We start from the raw sequence: 13,674 nt of genomic DNA, 5'->3' as shown, positions 1-13,674 counted from the left end.
CCAAGGCAAGCGGATCAACTGAGGTCAGGGGTAAGAGACTAGCTTGGCCAACATGGAGAAATACCATCTCTACTAAAAACAGAAACAATTTGCCGTGTGTGGTGGTGGACACCTGTAATCCCAGCTACTCGGGAAGCTGAGACAGGATCACCTGAACCTGGGAGGCAGAGGTTGCAGTGGGCCGCGATCATGCCACTGCATTCCAGCCTAGGCAACAGAGTTAGACCGCGCCTCAGAAAAAAAAAAAAAAGGAAAGAAATCTATTACTTGTTTTTACTCAGCGGCTTCCCCCATTTGCTTATTCAAAGCACCTGAGTTTGCTATACTGATCTGACTTTTTTATTGCATCCCATAACGAAAGAGAAGGTGGTCCTTGTACCAATCTCCCATGGGGAAACTTCTCAGTAGAAGTTGCCATCCACCAAATACAAGGACCTGGCTGGAGTTTGGTACCCAGGGCGAGGGCGTCCTGAGATCTGGGGCTTCTTCCCAGCTTTCTAACATCGCAGGGCCAAGTCACCAGGCTCTGCCTCACCTTGGGGGCGGAATCCAGTTCAGTCAACCACCCCATGGCTGTTCTCAGGAGCCACATCTAGGCCCAGAAAAGAAAGGGGCACAGTTTAAGCTAAACCAATGACAGAAAACATTCGAGAGAGAGCAGTGGCCTCTGGCAAATGTTTACCTGCTCCTTTTCTGCTGCTGATGCATCCTCTGTCCCTGATGGCATCCTACCTTTGGCATCCTGGAGCACAGTCCTGTCTCCCATGGTGTCTGGGGCCAGCCACACCCAGATGCTTCCAGCTTTCAGAACAGGCAAGGCAGGGTGCCAAACAAGGGTGGGACCCGGACTGGAACTGGGCAGCCCCCACAGCCAGGAGCGCATCTCAGCTTCCCGCTGCAGGCCTTGGAAGCTCTTAATTGTCCCAAGAGACGTAGGGATTTTATCTTATTTGCAAATGGGCAGGCAGGACAGGGCAGGCGGGACAGGGCAGGCGGGACTGGGCAGGCTGGACAGGGCAGGCTACCTCTGCAGGGGAGGGAACTGGGCTTTAGTTATAACTAAAGTTGCCTGTATTGTTAAAAATTAGCCCACTTTAAGAATTGTTGTTACAAGAGTGTGGGAAGGGTAAGGGGGAGGGGAAGGCGGAGAGAGGTTGGTTAATGAATACAAAGTTGCAGTGAGGCTCAAGTCTGTAACCCCCCACTTTGGGAGGCCGAGGCGGGTGGATCACGAGGTCAAGATATGGAGACTATCCTAGTCAACATGGTGAAACCCCGTTTCTACTAAAGATACAAAAAATTAGCTGGCCATGGTGGCGCGTGTCTATAATCCCAGCTACTCAGGAGGCTGAGGCAGGAGAATTGCCTGAACCCAGGAGGCGGAGGTTGCGGTGAGCCGAGATCACACCATTGCACTCCAGCCTGCGTAACAAGAGCGAAACTCCGTCTCAAAAAAAAAAAAAAAAAAACAAGTTCTAATGTTCTATAGTACTGCGGAATGACTAGAATTAACAATCATTTATGTATTTATGTTTTCAAATAGCTAGAAGAGAGGATTTTGAATGTTTCCGACACAAAGAAATAATGGGTGTTTGAGGTGTTTATTACACAATGTAGACATGTATGGAAGTATCACTCAGTACCCCATAAACGTGCAATTAGTACATGTCAACTAAAAATTTTAAAGCAACAAGAATAAAATAGTCTATTTTATTGGGAGGAAACGGGACAGTTAAGTGACAAAAGCAGAGCAGGAGATGCCCCTAGCTGCTAACAGAAATCCATTCAGATCTGTTCCCCAAACTGTTTCACCAACATGGAACAGATCCTTGCCTACTAGCCTGGACTGCAGAGCAATGCTTGGGAAGTGGCCAGGGAGGCAAGTCCTTCGTTTTACTAGGAAGTGAGTGGGGAGACAGACTTAGGGTGAGGGAGCTGGCCTGGACCGGGTGAGCCGCTGCCCGCAGGATCCTCATTTGCCTGCTTGTTTGGAAATCACAGCATTCACACATCCATTTGCTTGTTTGTTTGGGATTTTTGCCTTTGTTTGTTTTTTTTTAAGTATCATGTACCAATACAGAAAGAAAAAGTAATTTTAAAAAGGTGGGCCTGGGGCAAAAACTGCATTTAGAATGCTGCTTTTATGTTCAAATGAGGGGAAATAATATTGTTCAGGCGCCAGGTGCAGTGGCTCAGATCTGCAATCCCAGCACTTCAGGTGGCTGAGCCAAGAGGACTGCTTGAGCCCAGGAGTTTGAGATCAGCCTGGGAAACTTAGTGAGATCCCTCGTATCTACTCAAAAAAAAAAAAACTTAGCCAAGTGTAGTTGCACGTGCCTGTAGTCCCTGCTACTCCAGAAGGACTGGACGATCCCTTGAGCCTGGGAGGTTGAGGCTGCATGGAGCCATGGTGGCACCACTGCACAACAAAGGGAGATCCTCTCCCCAAAATACATATATATATATATATATATATGTATATATATATACACACACACACACACACACATATATATACATACAAAAATATATATACACACACATATATATACATATAAAAATATATATATACACACATATATATACATATAAAAATATATATATACATATACACACATATATATACATATAAAAAATATATATATACATATATATATATTGGGGAGAGGATCTCGCTTTGTTGCCCAATCTGGAGTGCCATGGTGCTACCACGACTCTCCATATGAAAAATATGAAAATATGTTATATATATGTATACACATATGAAAAATATGTGTATATGTATGTATATACATATACACGTATATACATATACATATACGTGTATATATATATACACATATTTTTCAGGGTTGCTTATATTTGCATCAAGAAAATGTAGAAGGATGGCCAGATGCGAGTGGCTCACACCGGTAATCCCAACACTTTGGGAGGCCACAGAGCGTGAATCACCTGAGGTCAGGAGTTTGAGACCAGCCTGGCTGACATAGTGAAACCCTGTCTCTACAAAAAATACAAAAATTAGCCAGGTGTGCTGTTGGGCGCCTGTAATCACAGCTACTCAGGAGGCTGAGATAGGAGAATTGCTTGAACCTGAGAGGCAGAGGTTGCAGTGAGCTGAGATCGCTCCAGCCTGGGCAAGAGAGCGTCTCAAAAAAAGAAAAAAAAAAAACAAAATGTGGAAGGATATACAAGAAACTAACAAAAGTGGTTGTTGGGAACCAGGTAGATGGGGACAGGTTAGAAAGAATCTCTCAAGTTATACATTTAAAAATTACAAAAAGAAAGTACCACAAGCAACTTCATGAATAGTTTGAAAAGCAAAAGAGGAAAACCCACTCTTAATCCTACTGCCATAAAAGCATGATACAGTGCGTTCATTTTGACAGATTCTCTTCCTGTTTTTATCCAGATACTTATATTTTATACATAGGTACAGACATGGAGCACATAAAACTGTCTCCTAATTGTTCCTCTGACCATCCTAAGTGTTTCCTAGGTTGTCACATTGGATTCATTTTGGCTGGTTGAAAAAAGTGAAATTCCATCAACTTTTTTTCTTCATGTCTCCCTCTGTTGCCTAAGCTGGAATGCAGTGGTGCAAGCACAGCTCACTGCAGCCTCGAACTCCTGGCCTCAAGCAATCCTCTGCTCTAGCCTCCTGAGTAGCTGGGACTCTAGGCATGAGCCACTGTGCCTGGTGAACGTTCTCATTTCTAAAGGCTGATGGTGCCTTTAAGACTCCTCCCCTATGCAAGCGAAGATGCGAGCACCTGGAAGTGGGACTGTGGGCCTCTCCACCCTGAGCTAAGAGTGGTGCTGGGAGACCCAGGTGGATGAGTCTGAAGCTTATCACTTAGCACAGTTCTGGCTGCAGCTGGGGTTGATGGGGGAACAGAACAGACCCTCTTCTCTCAGTGCACAGGCAGAAATAGAGCCAGCTGTGTTCACACATCTTCCCCCAGGGTAACTGGGATTTGTTCATTCACCTAGCACTGCCTGAGCCCCCACAGAATGGTATATTTTTAGTGTGAAATAAATACAGATTGGAAATTACAAAAATAGTATAGAGAGGTTCCAAGTAACCTTCATCCCTCCCCATGCCCAATGGTTACTTCTTACATAAGTATAGCACAACATCAACCCAGGAAATTGACATTGATACAATGTGTGTGCAGTGCTGTGCCATTTCCTCAGTGTGCAGCTTCCTGTAGCCACCACCCATCAAGATAAAAACTATTCCAGCCCACAAAGATCTCCTGAGTGTTACCCTGCCCCCCCCACCCCCCGCACCCCCCCCCCACCATCCCTAACCCCTGGCAATTTGTACTCTCTCCTCCCCCTCTCTAATTTTCTCATTTCAACAATGTTGTATAAATAGAATCATACAATAGATGAATGACGTTTTAAGATGGGCTTTCTGGGAACTGTTACAAATGAAACTATTATGAACATTTGTGTATAGGTTTTTGTGTGGATGTAATTTTGCTATTTCTAGGAATTAACTATCCCTGAGAGGGCAGTCTCTTCAAGGTCAGCAAGGCTTCAGATGTTAAGTTTCAAAAATATAGAAAACAAAAAGTCATATTTAACATACCTCACAATTAGCCAGGATATCACTCTATCACCCAGGCTGGAGTTCAACGGCATGACTGTAGCTCATTGCGCCCTCTAACTCCTAGGCTCAGCAGTCCTCCTGCCTCAGCCTCCCAAGAAGTTAGGACTACAGGCTGCATCACCATGTCAGGTTGATACTATAAAAACTTTTTGGAGAGATGGGGAATCCCCTTGCTTTGTTGCCCAGGCTGGTCTCAAACTCCTGGCCTCAAGCAATCCTTCTGCCTCAGCCTCCCAAAGTGCTGGGATTATAGGTATGAGCCACCACACCCAGCCAAGAGAGGCAAATTGTTTACTGGGGTGGCTAATTGTGAGGTATGTTAAATATGACTTTTTGTTTTCTATATTTTTGAAACTTAACATCTGAAGCCTTGCTGACCTTGAAGAGACTGCCCTCTCAGGGATAGTTAATTCCTAGAAATAGCAAAAGATTCTCCTGTTGGTGTGCCTTTCATGTGCACGTGAACCAGTCCAGACTCCATACTCCCCAGCAGCCGCCTTTATTGGACTCTCACACTCGGGGAACTACTGACCTGCTTTGCTCACTCAGGCCCAGATTATGGACAGGAGACAGGGAAATACTGGGTAGAAGAGGGCAGTTCCCCAGCAAAGGCCCCACCCTGAAGCCTGGATACCTGAGCCCTAAATGGAAACAGACATTCCTGTTTTCATGCCCAAAAAGTTGTCTTTTGGCCCACCACACCTGACTATGCTGTACCCATATAAACCTGACCCCAGGCTCCAGAAGGAGATGAGAAGACACACAGAAGAGCAGAAGAACAGCAGAATGGTATGTCAGAGAGAAGAGAAGGAGTGTCTAAATGCCAAGAGGAGTTTGGCTAGAGGCAGTTAGAGAGGAGTTCAGCCACTGGATGACTAAACTCCAAGAGATCCTCTTCCCACTCCATCCCCTTTCTAGCTCCCCATCCATCCTGCTGAGAGCCACCTCCATCGCCCAATAAAAATCCTGCATTCACCAACCTTCAAGTCCATGTGTGACCTAATTCTTCAGTGATACTGGACGAGAGTTTGGGACACAGAAACCTGTCACACTGGCTCTCTGCCCTTGTGAAAAAGCAGAGGGTCCACTGAACTGGTTAACACTTAAGCCATCTGTAGATAGCAAAGTTAAAATAGCACACTGTCACACACGCTCCTGAGCCAGCCTGTCTGCGTGCTCCCCATCCCATAAGGGGGTTGAGAGCACGGTGGCCAAACACATGAACCACACCCTTGTCACACATCCAGTTAAGGGGGTCAGGGGACTCTCCCATTTCACAGACATCAGACAATTAGGGCAGCCCCTGCATCCTAGAGCCCGCTGAGATTATTCAAGCTGGCCCATCTTATACTCGCTAAACTTGCTTACCTACCTTGACCATTCCTTCCCATGACAACACAACGATGACTCTTGCCCACATTTTCCCCTCATGTCCTCTGCCTCCTGACCTATTCCTGCTTCCCCGGGTGACCTGTGTGGTGCAGTGTGTTCCCTCCTCTTGGGAACTGTGGGTAACAATCTGATCTGTTGGCCTCACCATACCTGAATACTAATAATAGAACCTGCATTTTAAAACACAAGGACCATGTAAGCCTGTAGTTGCTGATGGCCACCTTACCCCACATGAGGAGAACCTACTGAGAATGAACCCAAAGAAAGGTAGAGGACCCCAGCACTTTGGGAGGCTGAGGTGGGAGGATCCCTTGAGTCCAGGAGTTCAAAACCAGCCTGGGCAACATGGTGAGACCCCCGTCTCTACAAAAAAATAAAATAAATTTAGCCAGATGTGGTGGTGCATGACTGTGGTCCCAGCTACTCAGGAGGCTGAGGTGGGAGTGATACTGAAATGCTGGGAAGGGAAGGGCATGGTCCCTTTAAATGATTTGGAAAATGGGAAGGGAAGTGCTGGGTAGAGAGCGTGGTCCCTGGATATGGCTCCACCCCCACAGACCTACGTAAGGACAGGCATTTCCTGCCCAAATGTTGCATTTCCTGCCCAAATGTTGCATTTCCCAAGACCACCATGGCCTGCCATGCCCCCATCCTGCACCTATAGAAACCTGTGACCCTAGCGGGCAGACACAGATGTGCTGGACATCATGAGGAACACATGGGTGGAAGACATAAGCAGCTGGTCATTGAAAGCCCGCCACCTGGTAGGAAGGCAAGCAGGCCAGCTGTGGAAGGCAGGCAGGCCGGCCATTAGCCAGTGAAAGGATGCGGAGTTTGGCCAGGGTAGTTGGAGGAGAGCTGGGCCACCAAGCAGCCCAACTCCAGGGGAAGACCATCTCCCTTTTGGCTTCACCATTGGCTGAGGGTGCTTCCACTCAAAACTTTACACTCATTCTCCAAGCCCACATGTGATCTGATTCTTCCAGGACACCAAGGCAAGAACCCAGGATACAGGAAGCCCTCTGTCCTTGCAACAAGGTAGAGGGTCTGACCGAGCTGGTTAACACAAACCACCTACAGACAGCAAACTAAGAGACCCTGCAACACACACCCACTAGGCTTCAGGAGCCGTAAACATTCACCCCTGGACACTGCCATGGCGTCGGAGGCCCACAGCTTGCCTGTCTGTATGCTCACCTAGAGATTTGAGCAGTGGGACACCGAAGAAGGGAGCCACTCCCCAGATCACACACCCTGTGAGGGGGACAGGGGAACCTTTCCCATTTCTGGAGCATCAGAGCATCGCTTGAGCCCAGGACGTCCAGGCTGCAGTGAACCATGATTGTGCCACTGCACTCCAGCCTGGGTGACAGAGTGAGACCCTGTCAAGAAAGAAAAGGGGAGGGAGGGAGGGAGGAAGGAGAGGAGGGAAAGGAAGAAAGAAAAAAAAGAACACAGAGGCCACAGTGTCCTGATGGAGTCATTTCAGGTCCTGAATCTACCAATCTCAGACGTCTTAGTTAAATGACCAAGCACACTTTTTGGCTGGGGAGTTGGACTGTCTGTCCCTAAGCACCCTGACTGATATGCACAGTCTGTATGGATGACCCAGGCACTGCGCTGTGGTCAGACTCCACCCCCTGGAGTGCTGTGGGACCGTCCTGACTGTGTCTCAGCAGCTAAGAAAGGAGTGGGCAGGTGGCAGACAGGAGGCCCCAGCAGAGCGTCCACTCAGGTGCCGGCTGGGAGAGTAGCTCTCTGTGCTGTCTCCTCACATTAGGGAAGCAGTCAGGCTGGATGTTCCCATGGACTCTCCCTGTTCTTTTCCCTAATTTTCTGCAAGTTTTTATTTCAAAGGAAGAATACTAAAATAGAGCACTAACTACAGGTCAGGCCCTGTGCTGAGTGATTCATACACAGTGATTCCTTTGAGCCTCATAACAGCTCTGTGAGGGGTGATGGCTGCCCGGTTGCACAGATGGGCAGCCCAAGGCCCCATGGACAGAGGCCCAGCCTGCCTGGTTTCCCGCTGATGGGCACGGCAGAGCTCATTGGTCTCCCTCTCTAGTGCTTCCATCTGTAGAAAATTCACCTGTAGCCTCATCCAAATCCTCAATTTCCTTCCTTCAGTCCTTCCTTCAATCTTAACTCTCCGAGGCTTCATCATTAAAGAAAGCCTTTTCAGGCTGTCCTCAAGAGTGTTAGCTTTTGTTATTTAAAACAGTTTCTTCTAAGTTCCTTCCTACATTCCCCTCCTGTAATTCCAAACAGGGAACCCGGAGGGGCGCCTTCATAGGGAAACAGGTCAGGCAGAGGACCGCAGCAAGGGTGGGCAGTGGCACCTTACAAAGAGTGTCCCCAAAGGCCAGGCAGCTGGGCCTTGGGACAAGATGGCACCGGGAGGGCAGGGCTAGACTCTGGAACCATGCTGGGCCAGGAACTGAAGACCCAGGGGTTGTGGCTGCTTCTGTCTCCGTTAGGGATAGACCCGTGATGGGTGTTCTTTTCATCCTCCCCTCAATCGCATGTAGTTTTCCTTCCCCACCATCAAGACCACCAGCAAGCCCAGGGGGCAGCATTGCGCAAGGCCAGGAGGTTGAGGCTGCTGTGAGTCGTGATAGCACCACTGCACTCCAGCCCATTAGCTGCCGTTTTTCTAATGTTCTTGTCCCCAGCATGTCCAAAAATCCGTTCTCCTGGCCGGCCCCCTACACTTTGACTCTCACCATGAAATTCCCTCCCATTTTGGTAAAACGATGCATCCCTAACATGTGGAGGGTGGAGAGACTCCCTCCAGGGTCACAGGTCCTCCAGAGTCACAGGTCCTCCGAGTCACAGGTCCTCCGAGTCACAGGTCCTCCGAGTCACAGGTCCTCCAGGGTCACAGGTCCTCCAGAGTCACAGGTCCTTCGGGGTCACAGGTCCTCCGGGGTCACAGGTCCTCCGGGGTCACAGGTCCTTTGGAGTCACAGGTCCTCCGGGGTCACAGGTCCTTCGGGGTCACAGGCCCTCCCAGGTCACAGGTCCTCTGAGCCCATTCACATGCAGACTTCCAGGGCACTTTGCTTCAGACTGTTTTAAATTTCAGGAAACTGAGACCCAGAGAGATTTAAGATCTGTGTGCCTCACTTTCCTCAGTTGTACCACAGTGATAAATAGTCCCCTAAAGACTCTTGAGAATTGAATAATTATTTGAAAAGTACATAGCACAGCGCCGGGCACAGGTTAGTGTCAGTTGTGAGCTGTTGTTGCTGTTCATTATTTTCGTGCCTCCTGAATCTGGTTCTAGAATTTCTGCTTTTGCTCCTGATGCTGGGGGCTTCCCCAGCCTTTCAGTAACAGGGGTTGTTGGAGAGCTGAGCCCGGGTGCGGGGTGAGGACCCGGGAACGACTTCCCAGCGATGCTCCGGGAGCCGCTGTTCCCTAGGCTCCTGGAGGGGACGGGTCCCGGAAGCCTGAGGCCACCGGCGTCGGGCCGGGCCTTTGTCCTGAGGAGGCCGATCCCGCCGCCCGCGGATTCTGGGCGGGTGAGGCCCTGGCGTGGTCCCTCTGCAGGACGGAGGCTCTTGAGGCCCTAAATCCACAGCGGTCACAGGACGTCTCCTGGGGGCCCGCCGCAGCTTCGCAGTGAGGATCCGGACACCGCAGAATCCAGGTGCTGGCAGCGCGTCCGCGAGGCTGGGCCTGGCAGACTCTCTGCAGGCGGCGGCCCGGGCCCACCCTGCCTCGGGCTTTGCACAGGGCCGGCCACTCGGGGTCCGCGGTGGGCGACTCCGGGGGGGGACCACTACGCCCACCTGGGTCCCAGGACACCGTCTAACCCCGAGGCACTGGAAGGGCCGAGGCACCTCCGGGGACGCGCGCCCGCTCCCTTCGCGGGGCAAGGGCGACACCCAGTGGTGGTCGCGGGAAATTGGGCGCGCGGCTTCCCCAGCGCGGGGCAGGCACTGGGGCCCTCCAACCCCCGCTGCCCTCTTCCCTCCCCTCCCTACTGCCCGGCTCCCAGCGCCCCCGCCCGCCCCGAGGACCCTCGCCCCGTTCCCAAGTTGCCAGCAGCGCTGCCGCCCCGGCTCCCTCTGCCCCGCAAAGGGGCAAACCCTGTCCAGGGCGGCACCCCGGCTCCTTCCCAGGGTCCACCGTCCAGGGGGCCCTGAATACCGGGACTGCCACACACCTTTAACTCCAGTCTCGCCCCGGGGTGCTTGGCCCGGTTACCTGTGGGACTTCGCAGTAAACGCTGCTCCTGCCAGGCCAGCCCCTTCTCGCTGGGAAAATCCGCCTCCCCAGCGCACTCGGAGGACCTGCGCTGTCATCTCGCAAAGGACTCGCTCCACAGCTAAAATCTGGAGCTGTCTCCACCCGCTGAGCCAGGACCACACCTGCTGCGGTGGCGAGCCTTGGAGGAGACCACCATTCCCCAAACAGGATACAGAACATGCCAAGTTTCTGATCGGCGTGTCCACTTCAAAGGCCACCGACATCTCCCAGACTTGCGCTTTTCTATGCGCCACTGTCGCCGTCGGTAGCGAGGCCTTAGGAATGCCTTCCCAGGCACCAGGCATATCGATAAGAACGTTACATGCATTTTCTCACTTTATGCTCACACCAAACCTAAGAAGTTAGGTATTTCTGTCAGCCTTTTACAGATAAAGATACAGAGGCTTTTCAGAAGTTAAAAACGCTGTGAAGTTCCAACATGCAGCAGCAACAGAACTAAGATTTGACTCCGGGAGGGACGGATGCCAGAGCCTCAAACCTGACGCCTGAACGTTCAGTTACTGATTCCTGTAAGCCTGTAGGAAGATGTGCTATTGTAGTGTGGTCACCAGCGGTGGAATATTTTGCACCTTTACTGCCCCTCCTGTCTACGTAGTCCTTTGGCTGGTTTACAGTGTACCAAGGACAGGTCCATCCAGCTCACCAGAGGTGACACTAAGTCATCCTGCCCCAGGTCTGCCCTGGGTGCTCCTCCAACTTGCTCTGATCCCACCCCATGTGCCCCTCAACCGTGGTCTCCAAGGCTCTGCATTCCCAGCAGGTTCCCTTAAGAACATTACAACACGGCCTGGCCCAGTAATAATAACTTCTCCTTAAAGAAAGCAGCCTGCCAGGGCCTGAAGCCAGCTACCACTTTGCTCAGCAGAGTCCACCTGCAGCCCCTGCACAAAGCCTGGATCATGGGGGGCATATGCTGCACATTTGAAGAATGAATGATGCCAGGTGTGATGGCTCACGCCTGTAATCCTAGCACTTTAGGAGGCCAAGAAGGGTGGATCACAGGACCAGGAGTTCAAAACCAGCCTGGTCAACACAGGGAAACCCCATCTCCACTGAAAATACAAAACATTAGCCGGGCATGGTGGCAAACACCTGTATTCCCAGCTACTTGGGAGGCTGAGGCACGAGTCGCTTAAACCTAGGAAGTGGAGATTGCAGTGAGCTGAGATGGCACCACTGCACTCCAGCCTGGGTGACAGAGCAAAAACAAACAAAAGATGAACAAATGAATGATTACTATACCCATTTTCCAGGGTTGCTGTACAAAGTACCACAAATCAGGTGACTTAAACCATGGAAATTTATCTTCTAACAGTTCTGGAGACCAAAATTCCAAAATCACGGTGTTGGCAGGGCCACGTGCCCTCTGGCACTGGGAGGGAAGGTCCTTCCTGGCCTCTCCCCATGCTGCTGGTAGTGGCCAGAATCCTGGACGTTCCTTGGCTTGCAGTTACATGCCTCCATCTTCCCATGGTGCTCTCCCTGGTGTCAATCTGTGTCTTTTGTTTTTCTAAGGGCACCAGTCATACTGAATTAAGGCCCACACTAATGACCTCATCTTAACTTGATTACCTCTGCAAAGACCCTGTTCCCAAATAATGTCACATTCACAGGCACCAAGGGTTAGAACAACATCTCTTTTAGGGGGACACAATTCAACCTGTAACAGCAGTGAAGGGCAATGTGTCTGTGGTCTCACCGTCAATTACAACGAATGCTCTCCAGGCTTGGTTTGTCACAGGAAAGGTCAGCAGCACTTATGAGGTTGGGTTACTTTACACGCTGCAGCAATGTACTGGTTTCCCCCATGACTCCTTTCGCTTTTTATTGGTCCATCAGTGATGCTTTTGTGGTCACTGTAATGACTGTGTTTACTCCAGGCTTAAGTGCCTGTGTTTCCCTCTCTCTTTCGTGTTAGGTGTTAAAATGGTCTATTAACTTGGAATATAGCCTCTCCCTCCTGGGAATTGGCAAGAATATTCTAATGTCAAGATAAGTCAAGCTGACCTTGCATTTTTACTGAAGTCCACACTACTCTGCCTGGTCCTTACCCCTCATCCCAATCCAGCCCCAGCTCTTTCCTGGTGCTGATCCTCCATTCTCAGCTCTACACACGGGCTGCTCGCCCTTCCTGAAATGCTCCTCAGCCTTCCACACTTAGCTGTGTCTTTCCTGGAATTCCCTTTCCATATCCGGTTCATCCTATAGGAATTCTCCCCAATCTTCAATGTTCAAAGGTCATCTCCTCCAGGAAGACTTCCCTGATCCTCCAGCTTTCTCCTGAGAAGGTTGACCTTCAGTGCAGGCACCAACCACATGCTGCTTTGGTCTGAAGTAAATTTATGTCCCTCACACTTCTTCCTACTCAGCAGTGAAGGAGAGCATCTGCAGACCACACATAGAAGAAATCGCTGCGGCTGCTGGGGATGTTTCACTGAAAAAGAGAACACTTCCTGGAGTCGTGAGTCATGTGCCCTGAGCTTCTTTCAACTGCTAATCATCCATCAGACTTTGAGCTCCTCATGGAAACTCTACCTGGGCTTCTTTGGAGGTCCTTTACACACACACATACAAATGCATGCACACGCACACACATGCACACACACATGCGTGCGCACACGCATGCACACACCCGTTCCTAGCATAAGCTGTGTCCACATATAAGCTCCTGTCTGATGTGAATGGTCTCTCTTTTGCGCCCTCTTTGGTGGTGTGGTGAGCAGAATTCTAAGGTGGCCTCCAAAGGTTCCTGTGCCCTGAGTGCCTGTGCCTTGAAAAATCCCTGGGACTGTGAATATCATGGGTTTTACTCCTGTGATTCAGATGGTAAAGTTGACCTAAAATAGGGAGATGATCTGGGTGGCCCTGACCTAGTCATGTGAGCCCTTTGAAGGCAGATGGTTTTCTTCTATGGGTTACAGAAGGGGAACTCTGAGAGCTTCAAAGCATAAGGGACTTGACAGTGGGTGGGTCCCGTGACTGAGCTGGAGGAAGTCACATGGGAAGCACCTGAGAGTGTGGCCTCTAGGATTTGAGAACAGTCCCCAACCAACAGTCAGCAAGACAAAAGGACCTCAGTCCTCCAACCATAAGGAAGTGAATTCTGTCAACAGCCCGAGGAAGCTTGGAAGCGGATCAAGCCTCCAGATGAGGACACGCCTGGCCAGCACCTTGGTTTCATTCAGCCTTATGAGATGCTGAGTAGAGGACCCAGCTATTATATGCTGACCTCCTCCTGGACATGCAGGTTCACCCTCATCATCCCAACTACTTGGGAGGCTGAGGCAGGAGGACCGCTTGAGCCCAGGAGTTCTAGGCTGTAGTACACTATGCCCATCAGGTGTCTGGACTGTTTGGCATCAATAATGTGACCTCCTGGGAGTGGG

Source organism: Callithrix jacchus, chromosome 13, assembly GCF_049354715.1.
Source record: "Callithrix jacchus isolate 240 chromosome 13, calJac240_pri, whole genome shotgun sequence".
Classification (NCBI taxonomy): Eukaryota; Metazoa; Chordata; class Mammalia; order Primates; family Cebidae; genus Callithrix; species Callithrix jacchus.
Note: the sequence above shows the minus strand (reverse complement) of the source record.